General features: G+C 49.5%; 1 protein-coding gene across 1 annotated transcript in view; it reads left to right on the top strand.

The window, feature by feature from the left end:
• The first annotated feature begins 6,821 nt into the window (after positions 1-6,821).
• HS3ST1 (heparan sulfate-glucosamine 3-sulfotransferase 1) overlaps positions 6,822-22,138 on the top strand; it is a 29,268-nt gene continuing 13,951 nt past the window's right edge. The window contains exon 1 of the mRNA XM_047091605.1: positions 6,822-7,013. The gene's annotated coding sequence lies outside the window, so the exon portion shown is untranslated. The remainder of the gene's footprint in view (positions 7,014-22,138) is intronic.

The following is a 22,138-nucleotide window of genomic DNA, read 5'->3' as shown; positions in this document are numbered from 1 at the left end:
ACAGGGATAGACAGACTGCATTCAAATGGCTTAGCCCAAAGCTAATGAACAAACGCCGTGATTTTTATTTACCTCTACGTTCTCTTCCTCCATTACCCTGTTTGATCGATTTTCCTCCTTTCGTACCAGTTAGTCAATGCTACGTTACTTTACAATACACCCTGTTACAAATATATTGAGATACACTCGCCACCAGACCTGGGCACACTTACCCAGGGCAGAAGAGACAACCCCAGACCAGAGCAGGCCTCTCCCCCACAGGGAGGACCCCAGAACAGCAGCGGAGCCTCAGAGGTTGGGTGCTCCCTCCAAACAGCTTGCTCCCGAGACGAGGAAGGGCGGAGCCCATGAAGCATCTACCCTTATCCTTCCCAAGTTTGCCAGTAAATGGGTCCATCTGTCTCCGGAGGCAGGCAGTGTTCCTGCCAAACAGAGCCGCTTCCAGAAAGAGGTGAATCCATAAAGGCAGGCCGAGTGTACCCAAGGCACCAGAGCTGGGAAGGGCATTCTTACATCTACCACGGGATAGCCCGACGCCTTTCTGATTTTCCGCTGCACGAAGACCGTGTCCTGCTCCCTTCTCATGTCCTGTGCTGGCAGAGAGTCAGAGCTATAGAACTTGGTGGCGCTAGAATGATCGCCCGTGGACAGGAGAGCCGAGGTCTGAAGCACCACAAGGAATCGAGGGCCCCAAGGTGAGGAGCTGCAACTCCACACCGGCTCTTATTTTTAAGGGCTGATCTTACGTGGGAGGAGAAAACCAATTACGCTGAGAACTGAGCTTAAAGCTTGGCATTTTATTTTGTCAATTAGTTTACTAAATGCAATTATAACAATATCATGAATATTGGATTTAAATACCTTATGGCTGGTTAAATTCCTAGAATGTAAGTACATTCGGAAGGCATGAAGAGGAACCCTGGTCTCTGCTCCTTCACTGGGAGATAAAATATGAAATACACGGGAGTCCTGTTCCTAGTTCTATGAAGTGCACACATGCAGTGAAAAGAGGAAGGAGAGAATTATACCATGAGATGGAGAGAGAGCATAGAAGGACTTGACTGTGAACCAGTTCTAAATCTAGCATTGCTACTTGTGTGACCCTTGGGAAGTTATATAACATCCCTATATTCATGCGAAAAACAGGGATAGAAAGAATGCGCTCAAATCGCCTAGCCCAAAGCTAGTGAACAAATGCCGTGAGTTTTATTTACCTCTACGTAGCTCTTCCTCAATTATCCTGTTTGATGGATTTTCCTCATTTCGCACAAGTTAGCCAATTTTACATTAACGTGTTATTACAAATATATGGAGATATGCTGCCTTGATCATTGAAAATGTGAAGGGCTGTTTTGTTTTGTTTACTTAAGAGTTACGTTGTCTGAGCTTCAAAGCACGCAGTGAAATACTTACCACTATCATCAAGGAGAAAAAAATATTTACTATATATTTTATTATTATATATATAATATTAATATATAATATATAATATTTTTATTATATATATATACATACACATATATATGGCTAGGTCTTGTGTATTATATATTATACATATGTATATATACACATATATATGGCTAGGTCTTGTGAGTCCGTGGTCAACCTTTTCGTAAGAACACTGTGCCAAAAATCTGGGGGAAGGGAACTCTAGGATCTTTCAAGTGACGCTTATCTTTGCCTCTGTTTTAAATCTGGAATCGAAACAAGGCTTAGGGAAGAGAAGGCAACAGGGTCATTTTCAGGGACAATAGGGGCCACACTGGAGAGCGTCAGAGGGTGTTCCCAGAGGACAGAGCTGCTAGAAATACGGGCTGCTTCAAGCGGACGCCGTTAGGATGTGAGAGGATGATAGTCACAGTCCAAACTCTCCTCGGATCTTTCCGGTGTTCAGAGCACCAGGAGCTCATGAGAATGATCCGACCGAATTGTTATTTTTCTGCTCATGCGTGTCTGTGCGCACCTTCTCCACAAACATCCCTACCCCAGGGCTGCGATATGGGACGTACCCAGTACTCAGCAGTTGTTTCAACTCAACCGATGGGGCTGGAGAGAAAGGGAAAGAGCTTTATTTATTTATTTTTTTCCAAGAGTTGAACTCTCCAGTATCCTCGAACAAGGCCTAAAAAGGGAAAACCGGCAAAGACCTGCTCCTCAAAGCGTCGGTCAGCTTTGGTCCCAGCAAACCTAAAATCCAAGGGAGCGCCACAATTTCCCGCTGCCCCGAAGGCATCCCAGCGCTCAGCAGGGTCCGATAATCTGAACAAGGGGACCCCTTCAGGCCTGCAATATTGTAATTTCTGCAGCACTGATGTGTGTGATTTGGGGCAAAGTTGGACACGGGATCAGAAATAAACGCAATCTGTTGTCTGGAGTTGTTTATCCAACGGGAGTCATAGGAGCCCCAGGTACTTTCAGGGCCTCTCAAAAATGTTGTTTTTAAAATTTATTTTTAATGTTTATTTATTTTTGAGCCAGAGGAGACACAGCGTGAGCCGGGGAGGGGCAGAGAGAGAGGGAGACAAAGAATCCGAAGCAGCCTCCAGGCTCCGAGCCGTCAGCTTCGGTGTCGTCAGCTGCAAAATGAGAGGGTCTTGATAGGTGATCTGTAAGCTGCCAATATCCTAAGATACAAGAGGCTTTGTTGAGCACCTAGTATGTGTTCAACACCATGCCAGGTGCTCAGCAAGAAGTAGAGAGTCAAGACCCCACCTCTGTCCTAGGAGAGCAGAAAATCTTATCTCCAGGAGACACAGGACTGACCCCCGACTTCACCGAAACTCACTGGCATCAGTTAAGTTGTAAACTATGTTCTGCAGAAGCGAAGGAAGATAAATCACGTCCTGCAGAAGACAAAGGGAGGAAAATGGAGACAAAAGCAAACGTGCCACGGGTTCAACCAACAATCAGTAATAACACCGGCTGGGATTTTTTTCAAGGCTTTGGGGCCAGGTACCGTGCAACACGAATGACAGGACGTGTGCATTTTGTCCTTGTACCAACCGTCTCAAAAACTGTGATTTCCTCCTATGGCAAAAGCAAAGGGACACGGATTTACAGCCATGACATGAGTGGGAGTAATTAGGGTCCCAGAGGTAGAGGTGATTTCTCTGAGGCAGCTACCCTTCCAGTAAGGACTAGACTCCTCGCCCAGTGCTCTCTGTAATTAAATGGTTTGGTTATGTTTGCTTTTGTGAATTCTGTTTGTTTTCATGTGTCATGGAAAAGGGCGGTTGGGAGAAGAGGAGAAGAGGAGAGAGAAAAAGAGAGAGCTTGCTTCTCCTGAAGACGTTCAGGATCCATAGTCCCTCCACCTGCCTGGGCTCAATGTGATTTTATCTATAACTCCAGCCTGTGGGGCTACATACCCTGTATAGTCTTTCCTCCCATAATGACAGCTTGAATCTTTCAGGTTAATAGCATGAATATTAAGGAGTCCAATGGGATTCTTTATAAGCAGAGGAAATTGGGATCAGGTTAAAAATCCAATTTTAATAAACTTTCCAAGTCCTGATTTAGATGCTGCACTAATGGCTCTTACTGCTGAATCACCCGAAAAGTCAGATGTATTTTTAAAAGGTCCTTGTTGTATGGGAAGCTTGATGGATACTGTCTAATTGTACCTTGTGCGTTCCTGCCTTTATAGAAAAGATCGTGTGTAAAACTGATGAGGACAGATAGGCAAATGCACCATCCAGAAAGCTGGGCAGAGGGGAGGGCATTGGGTGTGAAAGATGATTTTCGCTCATTTGACCGAAACAAAGAGAACATGATTACACTGTGTGAAAATGGTATCCTCAAATAACTCCGCTAATTTGATTGTGCTTAGGTCTAGGATTGTTTCCATTTCTTTTGATTTGCTAATTAGCTGGCTCAGTTGGCTCTAGAGAGAGAAAATGAGGGTCATATCCAGAAAACATGTAGGATGGCAATTCCTCCCAACTCACCCCACCCATCATGTACCTCCCCCAACCACAGTGTCCAACTCCCAACTTGACGTGCGTCCCTACAAACAATCGACGCGTCCATGATTAACGGATTATTTTGTGCTTTTCTGAAAGCCAGACTTTTACCCCCTTATGACACCAAATTTATTCTTGGCATGTGTGGTTACAGGGTTGAATTATAACTTTGACCTTTGTGGGACCTAGCCTTCTAAATTAATTAACGAACAATTAAAAGTTAAATTTCACGGGGCGCCTGGGTGGCTCAGTCGGTTAAGCATCCCACTCTTGATTTCGGCTCAGGTCATGATCTCCGGAACCTGCTTGGGATTCTCTCTCTCTCCCTCTCTCTCCGCCACTCCCTGGCTCAGGCAAGCTTCTGGGGACCGAACACAGAGTTCTCTGTGGTTCCCTTAATGGTCCCCACAACTCAAAGCATTTCTAGTCTAGTGGGGAAGACAAATCTCTACGCAGATATTTTCAATACGATATTTGTGTTCTTAAAGCTGAGCTGAGTCCTGGTGATACATAAATGCCTGAATAGGAAACCTAACTCATGCCCAGAAGAGGTCAGACGAGGCTGCTTAAGAGAAATGACAAATGTCTTGGCAGAGACCTAAAGCTAACAAAGAACAAAAAGGCCAATAACACTTTCTTATTTATCTAAACATAAGAACGTGGATCATTTTTAATTCACATTGACTGATTTTTTGTTTAAATGAGAGAAGCTGAAAATTCAGTCCTCAAATTCTTTTTTTTTTTTTTAATGTTTTATTTATTTACGAGAGAGAGACAGAGTGCAAGTGGGGGAGGGACAGAGAGAGAGGGAGACACAGAATCGGAAGCGGGCTCCAGGCTCCGAGCTGTCAGCCCAGAGCCCGACGCGGGACTCGAGCCCACTTACCACGAGATCATGACCTGAGCCGAAGTCAGAGACACTTAATCCTCAGTCCTCAAATTCTTGTCACTTGCCAGATCTACTTGGAGTTGCTTCCTCCAAGAAGTGAAGTTTCTAGAAGAGACTCGGGGCTGGGGCCTAAGGTTCTTGTTCCTTTTCAGGACTTGTAGTGGGGAACTAAGGGGATCAGTGAACCTGCCCTCTGGCTCCCAGGGTGCTAAATGGAATGACTGGCAGCCTCCCTGGGCATCTTGCAAATGAGAGGTGAGATTCCCAAGTACGCACGCAAGCAATTTGAACTCTCAAGGAAAAAAAGTAATCATACCAACACAGAACATCAAAGCTGCCCCCTGTTTTGAAAGAACCCCTGATCTGCACTTGGCTTTAGCTGCTGGTAGGAGCTAAAGGATGTTGGCAAGGGGTTATCTCAGATGACCGTTTGACCTGTACTACCTCATATACTATTTCACACAGCTTCATAGAATGGGGGGGGGGGGGGCGGAAGCAGTTCTTTTAAAGCTAATGTAAATTTAAATGCTGAGGCTTTTCAAAGTAGGGCTTTAAAATGACATAAAAATTCATCTATACATGCATATATTACCCAAAATACCTATATCAGCATTAGTCTGGCTCAGAGAAATAGCCAGGGTCACAAAAACCCCTAAAAGCTTGTTTTCCAAAATAAGTCTCGGGTCTTGGCTCCCAGATGCTACTGGCTTTATCAGATAGAAAATGCTGGTGGTCATCGCCTCGCTTTCTAAGGGGGCAAATAGGTAACCTTCCTCGAGTAAAGGGGTCCATTTCCCCCCGGCAACCGTTCCTTCAATGGGCAAGTATTTCTAAACTAAGTAAAATTAAGGAAAGATTGTTTTTTCAAACTTGAATGACAAAGTCGAATTCTTCCACAGATTTATCTTCCAATATTTACGAGACGGAAGATGTGCTGAAATCTCACTGAGAATTAATTACCTGGAGGTGCATTTGGCGTGTTTCTTTGCGCCTCCCTTCCTGCTTACCAGCACGTTTGTCTGCCGACCTGTCTCTGAGGGCAGCTTACTTTGGCTCAGGTAGGCGGGGCAGGGAGGCGATCCAGCCTCCGCAAGGGGACCCCAGCCCCACACCCCTCGAAACCGTAACTCCGAAGTTGAACTACTGAGATGCTGGTGGAATTCTCACCCCAAACCTCCAGCTACTGGATCTGGGGAGGGGACAGAGAATCCCTGCTCGACTTCCGAGCAGACGTTTGCAACCCTGGGGTGCCAGCAAAAGCAGAGGTGAATTCTCCGCGCTCTCCCGGGAAATCCGCATCCACTCCCGGACGCGCAACCGAGCCGGCTCCGGGCGCGGATTCCCGCGCCGGCTGGGGCTCCCGGGTCGCTGGCGTCCCGGCCGGGAGGCGGTGCGAGCTCCCGGGGAGGGCCCCCTCCGCCTCCAGGGCGGCGCAAGCGGGGCCTAAGGTGGGTCACCTGCCAGGGAGGAAACTGGGGGTGCAGACGCACGTGGGAGGGGCGCCGACCCCGGGGCCGTGCCGAGCTGGAGGGTGCAGAAAAAGGGGGGAGGGAGGCTGGAGTTCGGACCTAGCCTTTCCCGGCGGGGGAGAGGGCGTGGACGGGACGTCCCAGGTTTGCGGCGCAGGCAGCGTCACCCAATCCACAGCCGACCCCACCCTCCGGGCCGCGCGGGTCCCCTCCCTCTGGACTGAAACCCGAGGAGCCGCCGCGCCGCGGGGCCTGATGCACTTGTCCGCTGCCGGTCGGCGGGAGGCGAGAACCCGGCGCGGCCGCTCGGAGCGGGCCCGACTCGGGGCAGCACCGGAGCGGGCCGGGCAGCAGTGGGCGCTCGCGATCCTCCTCTGCCCAACGCGCTCTCCCTCAGGGCCCGGCCTCCTCCGTCCCCTCCTCCTGCTCCTGCTCCTCCTCCCGCTCCTCCCCTCCGCGGGACTGATCGCCGAGCCTCCCGCCTGCAAAGTCCCCGGCGCGCCGGCAGCTACCAGCCGCCGTCTCTGCTGGATCTCCGTGGGTGCCTGCGCCCCAGCCTCGTCCGCCTGCCCCGAGGCGCCCCCCGCCCTCCCGGCTCGCTCCGCCGGCCGCCGGTGCTCCGCGGCGCTGCCCATGGCCCAGCCCGAGAGCCGACTTCGGGCGCCGGACCGGCTGGACCGCGGCGCAGCTCAGGTGAGTGCCGCGCGCCTGTGGCGGGGGCCTCCCAGGCTGGGGAGTGGCAAGACTTGGGGCCGTCGGGGTGCCCTCACCGGCGTCCCGGATTAAGGGCGAGCGCAGAGCCCAAGGTGAGTCGAGGCTGGAGCAAGTGGAGTGGATTTGGGGGAACAGGGAAGGAGAGATCCGGGGTTTTCTCATCCTTCTCACCTCCTGCCTTGCCCTCTCAGCTCTGCAAATCCCGAGGGACTTTTTTTTTTTTTTCCCTTATGGGCAGGTTTTCGGGTTTTTGACTTTGTGGATTGGATCCTCCCCCAGCAGAGCCAGGGGGCTAGTTCCTGCCCAGCGCATCTCCCTGGGACGGCTCCGGGCGGCCGGAGCGCAGCGCGCAGCAAAGCCCGGGTACCACTCTGGCCGGGAACTGGGGCAGGGATACAGTCAGCAAAAGTCAGTCGGTGGAGAGAGCACCCCGGGTGGGGAAACCTAGGTCTGCCTTGCCTTTGCATTTGGATGGAGTGGAGGAGACACGGGACATCTCCCAAGGGGCGGGGATGTTCCGGCGGAGAGAGATTAAGGCGATGGACCATAGGTAATCTCTTTCCCGAATGCCAGTTCTACACCGTCCTGCTTTTTCATAGTACTTTTCACCGATTTTTTTCTGCTTCTGTTTCTATTTCGAGCACCACCTTGGGTGGTGGCGGCAGATGAGGGTGGGGGGAGGCGGGGCGCCCACCCGCGATGGGAGCGCACAAGACCGCCTCTCGGAACCGGGGGCACAACTAGGCGAGCCTGACATCTCCAGGTGCGCTCTCTGAGCCAGCCGGCGGACTGCGCGCTGCTCCCCCTTCTGGCCCCAGCCTGTCCCGGGAGCCGGAGGGCCGGCTTCCAGAGCCGGGCATAGGATGGAGAAGCGGGCGGGAGCTGGAGCGGGGTTGCAAGGCTCGGGGTGGGGGGTGCGCTTGGCTGCGCGGTTGTTTGCCGGCGCTGTGCGTCTTCCATTTCACCCCCTTCGCTGGCGGGCGTCCCCGCTTCTTCGTGCACCCAGGCCCCTCTCTCGGGAGCTGGGTTGCATCTCTCCTCCGCCCTCCACTGTGCAGGACAAGACGTAGCCTTGCCTCGCTTCGCCTTGCCTTGCGCGCGTCTCGCTCCTCCCCCAGCGTTATCCGCCGGCTATTTTTAGCCACTACTTGCAGGAAGGTGCTTTTGGGGGGATTCTGGGGAGGCGACTCCAAATCCATTCTCTTCGCACTGCGCGCCCAGAAGCGGTACCCTGCTGGCAGGGAGCAGCCGCGAGGAACAGCCAAGTGAGGATGGAGAGTATCCGCTCCTCCTCCCGCAGCCAGAGCTCTCTCGGAACCCGGGCACCACCGGCTCGGCTGCGCCGCCCGCCGCCCGCCACGGGAGCCGGTCCCGGGAGGAGTCCCTGCGTCCGGGCGCCGTCGTTTGGCTGGCTTTCGTGGCTGCAGCCCGGGCGCACGCAGGATCCTTTGGGTCCTAACTCTTGCGTTCTCGCTTTGCAGCCACATCTCACCCGATTTCATTGAAAGGCAATTACCAACTTCCACTCAAGGGTTAATTCCAGGAATTCCGTCTTAAAAAGGGGTGGGGGAGGAAGGGACATAACCTAACTTCTGTCTCCCTGTGTTTAGAAAGCCCATCCTTTGGCGTTTGGAAATACTCTTGTTTTCAGCAAGATTGGGTGCAACTAGAAAAGCCTGACCTCGTGAAATTCCGGGAGATGGACGCTTCAACTGCAAATCCTCGCGTTATTCTTTGCATTTCCAGGGCTTACATTCTTTTACTTCCATAAGATTGCAGAAGTAACATGTTCAAATGGACCACTGTGTTACATAAGGTTTTCCCCAGAACTAGAAGAGAAAGATCAGCTTTTCAAGGAGCCTTTCTGGGCTCCAGTGGGTCCCTCTAACTCTCAGCCCGTGTTGATGGGGATCTGGGATTCACAACTTCGTGACTAAGCATTCCTAAGTCCTCGCAGTTAATTAGGACAGCAGCATTGAGTGAGGATTGGCCCAAGCTGCCTGGTGTATGGTGCACTGTAGCTTTAAAATGGGAGGTTTGGATTTTTGTTTTGTTTTGTTTGCTTGGGAAGCTGATGAGAAAGTGGTACCTTGAACTTGCAAATGGGATTGGGAAAATCCCAGGGCTCGAAGCTCTGTTGTTGGTACCCCTAGTATGAAGCCACAAGTCCTCCAGTCCAAAGCAGTGCTTTGCACTGTGTAGATGCTTAGGAACCCTTTGCTTGGACTCCCCAATACAGTTGAGGCGTGTGCTTTCGTTGTCAAAAGAAGAAAGTTCCTTACTGGAAAAGCCCCGAGAGAGCTCTTTGAAGGGAAAAGCAATGTGGAAGCTTTTCTTACCTTGAATTAGCATCTGATAGTGACCGGAAGGGGCTGGAAGTACCGGGCTGATGTAGAATTGCTTGATCCGTGCACACTGCCTTTCCCCTGCCAGGGCATCTACCCAGGGTAACACACACCCACCTTGAGTAATGAGTCGTGAGTCGTGTTCTCTCTGTTGAGCCTAGAGACTGGAGAGAAGAACACTACAACGTATTGATATCCTGTAGGTGAGCCTGTCCCAGGGTCAGGGCTCAGACAGCAGGCTCCGGGGCATGTCTCTAAGCCAGGATCCCTGTTCTGAGAGACAGTCTTGGAGGGGTGAAGACAAAGCTGGAGAGTTGTAATGCTCTAGCTGCTATGTAGCAAATGCAGTAACTTTTCAGTGGGCGTTGGAATAGACCAAGTTGTCCTCTGTGATTTTGGTGTATCTTCTTTGGACTCCACCAATGAACCAGTGCTTCCTACTGAAGCTGCCCTTTTCTAAGTGGGGAGAGTGGTGAGTGTGCTAGTGGGATTTGCAGGCCGCCTCTTGCCCCAGGCCCTAAGCAAATTAGCTTTCCCTCGGAGCCTTGAAGTCTTCCTCTGAAAAATAAGAGGCTGAAAGATTTTTTATGAGAAAGTGAGAAAACGTATGTGCAGAGCATTTGGCAATTGTGAAACAAGGGTGAAAAATGTTCAGGGCTACTTACCACGTATTTCCTGCAAATTTCATTTGGTCTGTTTTAATGTTAATTACAGATTGCTAATGCCTGTGTCAATTACATATGCTAAAGGTTAAATGGGGGAGAGGATTTCATATAATGGGCCGGTATCTCCTTGTGATCACCTAAAATTCGTCAGCACCAGGCCTCCCTGCTCCTCAGAACCGTTAGTTTCTTGTTTTCAGGGTCAGAGTTACATTTTTTAGAGTATTTTTTAAGAGTTAACTTAATGGATTTTGTATCTTAACCTATGTATGTATGTATGTATATTTCGAGGAAGGGAGCTGAAATTGATTAATCAGAAAAGGAGAAGAGTTGCAGATGAGTGCATCAGTTGGGGCAGAGTAATACATGATCAATTTCAGGACCGGAGCTGGGTCTCCCTTGTCTAAATCTGTCATCAGCATAAAGCACTGGGTCTCTGTTGCATTGTGGGTGTTCCAGATTTGTCCCCGGGACCTAGCTAAGTGCCTGGTCACTTAATAAATGGCTCGACAAGTAGTTTTGAATGAACGATTGGACGGAATCTCCACAGCAACCCTGTGTTGTGCACAGACAGATGGCATGATTTCTATTTTAGAGATTTGGAATGTGTAGATCAGAAGAAAAGTTAACTGGTTTTCTTGAAGGTACAGAAGATTCCAGATTGGAGTTCGGGTCTGTCTGTTCTCATTCTGTGCCGCTGCACTGATCGTATTGCCCCATCCCTCCCATCACCACCTAAGATCCTCCTACCCCACAGTGGACTTTTGCATTTTGGAAGGTGCCCCTGGAGGGACTTGTCAGTGGGAGGTGGGGCACTCTTTCTCCTTGTCCATCTCTCTGGGCCCTGAACGGAGGCTCGATTGGAGGATCCCACCTGGGACCTGGCATCTTGAGGGACTTGCTAAGGGACGTCAGGACAGCTAAGTGTTCATTTACCACCGTGAGTCATGAATCAAGTGGCGTCAGCAGCAGCGGGAGATTTCAGGATTTCCCAGAGGTGCTGTTCCCATGGCATGACCCTGACATGTTCCCTGGTACCCAGGTGCCTTCCTTCTCTTTTTCCAAGCCTGGCTTTTTAGCTTCTCAGCTTCTCATCAATTCCTGGAGGTAACCCTTAGTCTTCAAGGAAGCTCCTTTTTCTGAGCTAGCCGCAATCGTAACCAGCTCTTGTGCAGCCTCTCCCGATCCGTCTTCAGGCCTGCCTCCGGCATGAAGCGTTCTCAGCTTCCTCTCCCCACAGGGAATTAAGCTCATAGCTTTTTCAGGCCGTTAGAATAATATTTACTGGGCCATAGTTTGTCAATGGTTATGTGGTACCACCAGAGTTCTAGAAAAATGAATACATTATTCTTCCGAGGAATAGCTTGAACATAATGGAAATAGATCCCAGTTGGCATCTTTTCTTTACTTTTTTTTTTTTTCCTCCATGTTGCCTGCTTTTTGGTAGCTTTCCAGCAGGGGTCGTACATTCAAATGCCTTCCGAGGCCAGGCCAGTACCAGCCTGAGTGAAACAGGCCTTAGCCGGTGCCTGGTTGAGAAGTGTGGGGTTTGGGCACTGGAGCTCAGCCCCAACATCGGGGTGGCCAGGACCTGTGGCCCTGTCCAGCCACATCTGACTTTTTTTTTTTTTTTCCGAGAGCTGTAAGCTCACCATTTTGCAAGGAATCTACTGAGTTTTAAGTACCCGCAGTTGAGTCGATTTTTTAAAAAAATAATACCATGTGGGTCAAACAGAGCACTTCTGTAAGTAGACTTTCTGTCTGCCACACAGGCCTCCAGTGTATGGCCTCTGGTTTCTGGGCAGAGAGAAGAAATCGGTTGGATTATGAGACTATGTACAATCAGTTACCCAGAACGTTGAAGCAAAGGTGTTATCGGGCGTGCTGTGTAGACAGCATTCCAGTGAGTTACCCTTCTTGTTCATGGAGCGTTTGCTTGGCGGTTCCTGTTCCCTGTCCTAAGAGGCAGTTACAGCGATCACATTTAGACCTTTAACACACGTGTACTGACTTCCAGCCATGGACCGAGGATTGCACTACTCACTGGTGGCACAGGAGGGAATAACACAGGTGGAAATCCTTGACCTTGCACTTACCTTCCAGGGGACAGGACAGATTAAAGCAAGATGGATGATAATCTGTCCTCCTTTGGATAGTGATATGCTAAGGAGAAATCAGGAGAAGGCCATATGAAAAGCCAGAGTGCTAGGCTGATACCTTAGGCCAGTAGCCAGGGATCTCAAAGTTCAGTCTCTGACTCAATGTAATCAAAGTGAAATGTCATAATCTGACATAAAAGATTGTTGGTGTGGGAGTTTAGACCCTTGATCGTATTCTCGGAGTTGCTGTTGCAGGTAAACCCCTGATAACAGACTGTACTCTTTAAATAATAATAATGTTTATTTTTGAGAGAGAGAGAGAGAGAGAGAGAGAGCAGAGGAGGGGTCAGATAGAGATTGGGAGACACAGAATCCGAAGCAGGCTCCAGGGTCTGAGCTGTCAGCACAGAGCCTGACTTGGGGCCGGAACTTAAGATCGTGACCTGAGCAGAAGTCAGACGCTTAACCAACTGAGCCACCCAGGCGCCCCAGACTATACTGTTAATTTTAATGAAATCGACTATTGAGTCCATTTGTTGAGTGTCTATCGGGTGCCAGACACTGGAGTAAGTGCTGGAATCCATTAATGAACAAAACCCATCAAGGACTAGTCCTCAAAGAAATTGGAGACCAGCGTGGAAGACATTAATAAATGATCACAGAAGAGTAGGTAACTAAAGTGAGCAAGCATTGTGGGACGTCCGCCTTAACTATTGAGGTTTGGCACTTGGAACTCTGGCATTCAGTACCTTTGTAATCAAGCATCTGATCTGTGCTAGGAACCCTTTCTGTCTCTGCTTCTCTGCCTGGTTGAAGCCAGGACCCCACCATCAGTGAAGATTTTTTTGAACCTTTAATTTCTTTACCTGGCAATGACATTTTGTGTCCTTCTGAAAGTTCATTTTGTATCACAAAAACGAAGTATTTTAATTTTGTTTAATGTTTCTTTTTGAGCGAGAGAGCATGGGCAAGGGAGGGGCAGAGAGAGAAGGGAACAGAGGATGCAGAGAGAGAGCATGAGCCGGGAAGGGAGAGAGAGAAGGGAACAGAAGAAAAGAGGCAGGCTCTGCGCGCTGAACTGAGCCACTCAGGTGCCCGCAAAATGAGGTATTTTAAAAATTGTTTCTATGTGTGAAAGGTACTTGTGCCCTTTGAAACTCTGATACGTACTCTGCCAAATTTACCCTGGGCTTTGATGTTGACTGTAGTGTAGAAGATTAAAAAATAGATCTTACTCTTAAGGAACTTAGAGTGAGTGTGGCAGTCAGATCAATTAGCGTGTTTTTACACAGGAGGGGTAAATGCATAGTGCTTGGGGCTTTGCCTGGGTCCTTGACACACCTTTCCTGGAGAATACCTCCCTCCAATCAATGTGTTGATTTCTTTCATTGCAGCCCTTTTCTCTCATAGCATGATTTTGTAGCAATAATGTTTATCTGGAGTCATCGTGTTAACTTCTCAGGCTCTCTTGCTTTATTCTGTGACTCCCCATCAGAACATGTGCCCCAGGGGGGCAGACATCTGGCATGCAGGCATGTTTCTCCCACCAGCTCCTAGAACAGTGTTACTGGTTCCAAGTGGTTGCTCAGAAAAGAAACAAGAGGCAACATTTCTTTCCGGGGGAACTAGGCAAGGCTTCTTGGGCAAGAAATATTTAAGGAAAGAGAGAGCGGCATGGAGAGAAAAGCCAAAGAAGGATGATAAAACGGAGTCACCCTTTGTATAGACCCCCAAGCCCTCGTTGAGTCATTTGTCCAAGTTAGGGATTCCTAATGTGGTCAGCCCAGGTGAATAGCGGGTTAACAGGAACCCTTTGCTGAACAGATCTGGGCTGTTCCAAAGCGTTCTGGCATACAAAGAATGAAAAAAAGATTTAAAAAGAATAAAAAAAATGGGGAAAAAAAAAGAAAATCATGACACTGATAATTCCGTACTTCTATGTAGAGTGATAATACCCATATTCTCCTTTGTTTTTTGTTTTTTGGTTGTTGTTGTTTTTCCTGCACCCAGCCCTTCAAGGGAGCCGGAGAGCTCTTAGCATCTTCATTTTTTTTTTTTTTTTTATATTTAAGGAAACTGAGGTCTGGAATTGAGGCAACTTTTCTTAGATCCCCAGAACGAGGGAGGCAGATCCCAGATTTGCAGCCATGATTCCCCACCTGCAGTGAGCAGATGGCCCAAGGTGGAGACTCCTTAAATCCCTGGAGGACCGAGGAGCCCGCATTTTCTTTAAAGGAAGAAATATATTTAGATTTAAAACATTCGCATCTCCTTTTATTTGTCAAGAACTTCCATTTCAGCACTTTCCGAGATGCATTTTGTGTCTTGTTGAATTTCCCCTAGAATTCCTGCCGATTAGGTACACGCGCAGTAAGCTGTTTCATGTAAATGTCTCCACTCCTTAGTTTAGGAGAGTCAATCAGAGTCCTGTATCAGCAGTTAAATACAGCGGGAGAAAGGTGATTGCGGATGCAGCTGAAATGAAAAGCATGCTTGCCTTGCTGTGCTCAGAAAAATAAATACTTGAGTGGCGAGGAGTGAGCACGGACTGGGCGTCTCCTTCGGAAAACTTGCTGGCACTTTATTTAAATTATGTCTTACACCAGGTATTTTTTCCCCAGCGTCCAGGATCGGAAGGAGGGAGAAGGTGACGGTGACAGATTTCTGGGATTAGATTTTGGAGTTACTGTTGTGGTGGAGAGCACGTGGCTTTTGAAGTCACATCTGTTTGAATGGCTGATGTCCCCCTCACCGACCGTCATCCTGAGAAATACAGTTTTCTGGGCCTCTGTTTTGTTAACGTTCTAATGAGAATTACAGGAGATTGCCATTAGAAAATGCCTAGCAAAATCTCCAGAAAACCTATATTCTTCTTGTGTAGAGTTGCCAGATCTTACAAGTAAAAATATAGGACATCCAGTTAAATTTCAGTTTGAACAACCTGTCATGTTTTGGTACAGGTGTATCCCACATACTAAGTATTAAGAAATTATGCATTGTTTTATGAAATACAAATTTGACTGGGAGAACTGTATTTTATTAAACGTTCCTATTCTCGTGGGGACTGTTCTGAGAGATTATTTTGGTGAAAGTCCTAGAATCCTAAGAAGTTAGAGAGGGGAGAACAATAATATTGAAGGTGATGTAATCTTGACCTTGGACCGGGGTGTGGTCCAAGGAGAAAAGGAGGGGTTGTTTTCTCTGGTGAGCTAAGCAGGGGATCAATCCAAGGCAAGCTTGTTTGTTTGCTCACAGAAGCAAAAGAACCGTGGCTCTAACCAGATCTCTCAGTGCATTTAATAAGTGAGACAGATTCTCTCCCAAGTGGTGACAGCGTGCACCAGATTATTCCCAACAACTTCTGGAAGACGGGGTTTGAACCCCGCGAGGCCACCAGGATACAGTCAAATATTGCACCGAGCACATTCCCGTAGGGTTGGGGTTGCAAAGACAAGGCCCAGACAAGGGCTCCGCTGAGGCCACTGAAGGAAACTTTGGGCTTTGAAAACCCGCACCTGCCACTGCTCCCCCTTCCGCCGAATCCAAAGCTAATACAACTGTTACAGGGTCTTCCAGACTCGCTCCTCCCAGCAGATGACCTCAGGTGATAAATTGAGTCAGAAAGCTCCCTGAAGACTGCTGGAGTAGGTTGCTCTGAGGATGGCAGTGAAAATGCTGTGTTTCCATTTTAGGTAATAACCTGGTGGGGAGGGAAATTAACAAGGGTTCCGTTGCTCGTGGACTTTCCAAAGCAGTTTTATGGTTTCCTCAGTAGTGAGATACTGCCCATGGCCAGGTCATTAGTTTCTGTTTCATAGAACATTACCAAGTCTTCATTTAACCTGAGCTGCTCACTAGCAGTGTTTATTTACCTGCAGCGTGCGCCAGAAAATAGGCGAAACAGCACAGCAGTTAGCGCCCAGGCTTACCCAGCCAGGGATCTAGTTAGAATCCACTTTGCTGCTTCTCAGCCACAAAGCAACGGGTGCTTCTTCGCCGCAGAACAGCAGGAGAGGCCAGTTCCTTCTCATCGCTAAGCCTCCGTCTCTGCATCTGCAAAATGGGCATAATTACAATTATAGCACAGGATCGCTTAGTGCACATTAAACCAAACAAGCAAGGCAAGCATCCCACAGTGCCTGACTCACAGTTAACGTTACCAAAAAAGATACCATTATTAAGGTGACAGAAGGAAGCGATACAGGCTGTATCTAGAATGTCAGGGACCAGGACTGATCTCATGCGTCGTTTTCAGGGGAGGCTGTCTGAGTCTTTTGCTCTTTGTTTCTCGAGTGTTCATTTATAGAATTTAAACCAACCTTATTATTTCGTTTTCCGGGCCAAGGGATTGGAAGCAGCAATGCAGAGAAGGTAAGGAAGGAGATGTGAGGGCAGGAACCGAGTAGAGGAGGGGGACCTGGGCAAGAGGGAGGGGGAGAGAAAGGAACTAGAGAAGCAGCCTGGACGGAGAAACCATTAAAAGCAGACAGCAGAGTTTGAAGAACGTGGAAGGCCGTGACCTGTTGTAACGGGGCAGTCTTCGGAAGCCCCGGACTAAATCCCAGTGCTGTCATTTCAGTCAATGCCACCTCCACTCCCTTCCCCGAAGCTTCTCAGGACCCCAACTGAATGTCCATGGCCTTGAGGGAAAGACACACAGGTGTAATGGTGGTCCTGGAAAGAACGGAGAATGGGATATAAAAGGTGAAGCTGGGGCCTCTCTCCAGTTCAGTGACAGCACAAAATCACAGGTACAGACTGAAGACCGGGGGACCCAGTGCTCTCTGGTGGAGGGACCGGCCACGGTGCCCCTCGTCGTCTTCCTCTGGCTGCAAGGGAGTTTTTTGCTCTTGAGTTGGCTTTAAATCTCCTTTCATTAAACATCAGCCCTTAGTAAAGACGGTTTCAGGGGGCATCTCTTCTGCCTGATTATTCCCTATGAAATGGTTACACCTCCCCGGTCTCTAAGCCCCGTCTACACACATCATAGGAACCCACCATTTCCATGGGGGATGGACCCACCCTCCTCAGTCTTTCTCAAGGGGAGAGCATCCTTGGGGCCAGGCCAGTCTAGAGTTCATAGTGACTCTGGGCACAAAAGGATACCCTTTGCCCCAGAAAGGAGTATATTATTTGACTTGGGGGAAATGATTTTGTTTTTCCAAACCTTATATATAGTCGCCTTACCTGTTCACTGGGTTTATGCTTCTCATGGACTTTTGAGGTGAGAGTCGCGTTATATGATGCATGTAGAACACCTATTTGAGAGCCTGGTACAGACCAAATGTCTATAATGCAGTACTGAGTGGCCCCGGTTAGCTTTGCTTGCTGGTAAGGCTGATTTTGTTTGAAAAGCAGATCAGGAATGTCCGTAGGGATAGTATTTCACCTTCCGGTCTGCCTCCTCCTTCCGGCTGACCCCCCCCCCCCCCCAGCAGGTGAGAGGTCCATGATGTTGTCCCCGGGGTGGCCTCTCTCAGTGTTCTGCTCTTACAAAAAGAACAAGGTGGGGGGGACTCTCTTCTTTTCACTGGAGAAGGAAACCTTTCTCAAAAGCCTGTGCAGGATTCCCCTATAGGTCCCATTAGCCAAAAACTTGGTCACATGCCATGGGCCAGAATCACAGAAGAGGAAACGGAGGCACACAGACATTTGAAACAGTGGGAGGGGACAATTAATCAACTACGTAACCCTGAATTGGTCCCTGTTGCCTTTGAGCAACTATTACGCTCATGTTTGTACATCGTAGTCCGGGAATTGATCCTGTTCCGCGTCCTGTCTCTTTTATTGCTGTCTTCAGCTGAAACACACATCTTGTATTCTTCTGGTTTCACTTTTATTTGCCTCCCCAGCTCTGTCACTTTTCCAGCTATTTGCAGTCTGCAGTATTTCTCTATGTTAAGCTCTCCCCCTGACCCAAGCAGACTTCGCACAAACATAATCGGGTCCCTGCCCTGTCCCCCGATGCAGAACATCCCAAGGAGCCCCATTATTTACAGTATCAGCGTTTAAGTGCAGGACTCTGAAACACAGGGAGAGGTCCGTGCCCGGCCGCCTCGCTTCACGGCGGCATCCCCTTGGGCAAGGTAGTCTCTCCAGAAGTCACATATTGTTCGTGATTTTTAATTATGCGTGTTTATACACTTATTTACTTAATGTTTCATCTGTTTCAGTAGGTGAAACTGTAGGAGGACGGAGGTGTTGTCTAGAGCCCCCAAACCGGGAACCAGCCTGAACCAGTGCCTGGCAGGCAGGTGGCACCTAAGAAATAATGCAGGACCCCAGTACCCTCTGTTTCAGGGTTGTCGGGATTAAATGTGGTGATTCGTACGGGATGTTTCACGTGCATAGTGGGTGATCAGAGGCTAGCTTTCCTTTGGCCGTTTTGTTTTTTTTATATAGTAAAAGGAGTGAAATTCAAGTCCCCGCAGCATGGCGTCCCGTTCCCGTCTTTCAAGCCTCACGCTCACTGTTTGCTGTTCCGTCCAATGCCTCGTATTCAGACCATAGCACCAGCACCCCGCGTTCCCCCAGATAAATCAGGAATGTGGACAAGAATTCTGCCCTGTGCAGTCTTGTGCCCGGCTGCCCTCTCCCCATCCTCCCCAGTTATGGGCCGTGTCACAGGCTTGTCCTGGATGCCCTCGCCATCCGCTGCCCCCCCCGCGTGATGAATAAATGTGCGTGTGGTAGCCCCGTGGACACACACGAGGGTCGCACTTTTCCTATTGGAAGGTGGGCGTGGCCGTGTGACTTGCTGTGCACAAGGACAGTGAGGCCAAGTGACGCGTGTCACATCTGGCCCAGAGCTTTGAGAACCGCCCATGCATTGTGCATTTTCTCTTCCCCTCTCGCTTGTGATGTGCACTGCTTGAGACAGCAGGTGTTCTGTCGTTCTAGGTCTCTGGGAGACTTTCATGAACCGAGACCCGCCACCAGCCCACTTGGGACGAGCAGCCAAGGGAGGAGGGGCTGCCTGGGGAGGGGGTGTTCATCTCCCTTACCCTAGCGTGGCCCTGCCTTTGCAGTTGTCCTGGAGTGTGCCTTCCCACACAGGTGACATTACTGTCATCACTTGCTGGTTCGGCCGCATCCCTCAGGAAACAGCTTCCCTGGAGAGCGGGGCAAACCCCCGCTTCTAGAGCTGTGCACCCCCCGCGCCTGGTCCAGGAGATCGATGCAGGACTGCTGAAGAACGTGGGGACCTGCATGGTGAGAAGGGGTGTGGGAGGGTTTCCAGTGGAGTTGAGAAGTGAAAGTGTCATTATTATAAACACATATTTTTTTTAAGCTCACTTATTTTTGAGAGAGAGCGTGAGCGGGAGAGGGGCAGAGAGAAAGGCGGCCAGAGGATCGGAAGCGGGCTCTGCGATGACAGCACAGAGCCCCATGCGGGGCTCCAGCTCACGAACCGTGAAATCACGACCTGAGCTGCAGTCGGACGCTTAAGCGTCAGAGCCACCCAGGTGCCCCGAAAGTGCCATTACCATAAATAGAGATATTTCTGTTTTCTTGGAGAGGAGGCTGATGTTTGCGTTCAGATTTCTCGAGCTTAGATGGGCAGCTCTCCTTTGTCCCAAGAAGATGTTCCCCGGGTAGAGTCACCTCCACCCAGTGGCCTGTCCTTTGTAGAGCTCCGGTAACAGCTGTGTGCACACGAGCCTCCCCGGCCTCGCCCAGCCTTGGTCCAGGGACCTCTTTACACTTTCAGCCTTGAGGGGTGGGGCCTGCCTTGCTGGCTGCTGATTGCCAGCGACCCCTTCTCCGCGGCCGATCCCCAGCTACTCCTTCTCCGCGGCCGATCCCCAGCTACTCCTTCTCCGTTGCTGCTCCCCAGCTACCCCTCCTTCACCGTCAATTTCAGCAAAAGTGGCAGAAGGGCTCTGGGTTGGCAGGGAGCCATTCGTGAGGATGCTGGTGACACAGGCCACCGGGCCCCGCTGATTTCCACGACCCCATGTGTTGAGAATTGGCTTCACCTGCTGCCTTTTCTTACTCGAATGGTGCTTTATGGTCCTTCGCTAAAGATGGCACAAAGGCTAATTATCTCATAATGGCTGTCCTTTAAAAACATTAGATTAAGAGCCACTTTATGCTTTTAATTCTCCTTTTTTCTTGTCATCTGTATCTCTCTGCCTGGCTATCAACACAGCAGAATTTCCTGTTTGCACCCAAGAGTGCTTTTTTCTTATTGCCAACTTTGGGAAGGGTGCGGTTCTCTCATTACTAGTGACAGTTATGTAAGCAGACCCGTTGTTATAAAACCTAAATTGTTGTGATTATTGTTCCTTCGTGCTTCTCTTCAGGCCGATGTCATCAAGCACCGTTGACTGAGCAAATATTATCGTGTAGGAAGGATCCACCTGTCCTGTACAGGTGGGCCAGGGTTGCTTTGTTGTTGTTGTTGTCCCCTGCAATACCTCATTTAATTCTTCAAAAAAAAATTTTTTTTTGTTGTTCATGTTTATTGGTTTTCGAGAGAGTGAGAGAGACAGAGTGCAAGCAGGGGAGGGGCAGAGAGAGAAGGAGACACAGAATCGGAAGTAGGCTCCAGGCTCCGGGCTGTCAGCACAGAGCCCGACCCGGGGCTGGAACCCACGAACCATGAGATCATGACCTGACCCAGAGTCGGACCCTTAACCGCCTGAGCCGTCCAGGCGCCCCTCTCATTTATAATTCTTGTAGCCACTCAAGATGATAAGAAAAGATTTCTGTCTTTGGGTGGGGAAACTGAGGCCCAGAGAGGAAAGTGACTTTTCCACGGGCAAATACCTAAGGCAGGGTCTAAATCCTGGTAGATCTGAACTCCCTTGCTTTGATCTTCCCTTTGATCTTCCCTCACCCCTGCATTCATTTCTCTATTTCCTTGTTACTGCTTTACACTGAACCTCAGTTAAAAGCATTGAACTTGAGGGTGTCTGGGTGGCTCAGTCGGTTAAGCATCTGACTCTTGAGTCTGGCTCAGGTCTTGGTCCCAGGGTGGTGAGATCAAGAGACCAAGACCTGTCTCACACTCCGTACTCAGCATGAAACCTGCTTGAGATTCTCTCTCCCTCTCCCTCTGCCCCTCCCCTGTTTGCACTCTCTCTCCCTCTCAACAAAAGAAAAAAGAAAAAAAAAGCATTGAACTTGGTTTTTGTCCTCACCAGACCTCGGAATATTTCTCAGGGGTGTTTTCCATGAAGCATGTCCCAAACTGCCCTCTTCTTGGATGGTTTTTAAGTTGCTAAAATAGTGTCCCTCCCATAGCCTCCTACATCTCATCGGGCTGGAAGTGCTTGTCTCCTTGTCTTGCCCCCTACACAGTGAGCCCCCTTGGGGCCGAGAGGACACATCTTCCCGTGTCCCTGGGCAATGCCAGCGAGAGGACCAGCACGCAGGAGGCCTGGCATCCGTGTCCTGAGTGGACGACCTAGGCTCCTGGGTTGTGTCTGAGGGAAGAAGGAAGATAGTAATGGTGAGAGGCAATCCTCTTGGAATCCGGTTTAGTGACTCAACATTATTCAATGTCTTAGTCTTTATGACTCTCAGCATTTGAAGACAGATGATGGAAAGCCAAACCAGAAATCTCAGCACGATCTTCAAGCCTCATTTAATTTGAACTATTGTTCCTTGTCAAACCTATTCCTTCTCCGGGGTACATTGGATGCTAATGAGCCTGCTGGTTTAAGTTGGGTGCCAATCTGGAGTCCAAAGCCCGGTCTGCATGTTCAGACCAGTTGGTGGGGGAAGTGAAGGTGGTTGTCAAAGTCGAAAGGCAGCGTGGGGTCCGTCAGTTTTGTTGTTTCGATGCCTGTCGAGACTCCCGTTGCGGAAGCATCCTATGGGCTAGCGGGTTGCAGGGCCTCAAGGTGTGGGTTGCCTTCATTAATGCGTTAATGGCCTTGAAGGCGTGTGAGAGTAGCAGGAAGTCTTGAAAGTTCAGATCCTCATTGGAGCTGTCACACAGGTGCGCACACACACGAACACACAAGCTACACCTCGTGTAGTAACGTGCC

Source organism: Lynx rufus, unplaced genomic scaffold (genome assembly GCF_022079265.1).
Source record: "Lynx rufus isolate CCGP_SWC_20201006 ecotype Redwood Valley unplaced genomic scaffold, mLynRuf1.p SCAF_3, whole genome shotgun sequence".
Classification (NCBI taxonomy): Eukaryota; Metazoa; Chordata; class Mammalia; order Carnivora; family Felidae; genus Lynx; species Lynx rufus.
This window is presented reverse-complemented; position numbering and strand designations above follow the sequence as displayed.